Source organism: Mastomys coucha, unplaced genomic scaffold, assembly GCF_008632895.1.
Source record: "Mastomys coucha isolate ucsf_1 unplaced genomic scaffold, UCSF_Mcou_1 pScaffold6, whole genome shotgun sequence".
Classification (NCBI taxonomy): Eukaryota; Metazoa; Chordata; class Mammalia; order Rodentia; family Muridae; genus Mastomys; species Mastomys coucha.
The window spans coordinates 118,931,457-118,932,065 of record NW_022196912.1 but is presented as its reverse complement, the minus strand read 5'-3'; positions in this window follow the sequence as shown (position 1 = coordinate 118,932,065).

Here is a 609-nt window from a genome sequence, read left to right as displayed (position 1 = left end):
AAAAAAAAATCATCCATCTCGCAGAAGTTTCCCATGGATTTCTAATGACAATGTTTTTTTTACCCTTCCCACTTGTTTGCCTCTCTTGTCGCAGAGATCTGAGTACTCATTCCAGAATTTTCGGATCTTGGAATTCCCAAACACAAACTTCATTAGGGACAGATGTTGTCAATTTTTTAGCCACCAAGCTGAACTCACTGTTGTTTGAGGGGCCAAACACTGTTGTCAGTAGGGGTTTTTGCACTGTTCCCTTTCTTACAATATAAGAACCTACCACAGGAGACAAGCAGGGCCAGGGGCCAGACACAAATGGCTACCAGCTAGCCCTCCAGTGCACACAGACCTGTGATAGCCCAGGTTGCTGTGATCTGCAACCATCACGTAAGATCAGCTGTGATCCAACTCTGAGCCCAGTTCTGTCATGATGTAGACACAGGGAGAGATTAAGGCCAGGAGCTCTGAGAATTCAATGGGTCTGTCGAGTAGTCCTGATGACTACAGTAGCCTCAGATACCGGGGTTCAAGCCTTATTCCTCACCAGCATGTCCCCCTCACAGATGATCCAGGCCAACACTGCCAATGCAGGAGGCACCTCTCTTCATGAGCCCA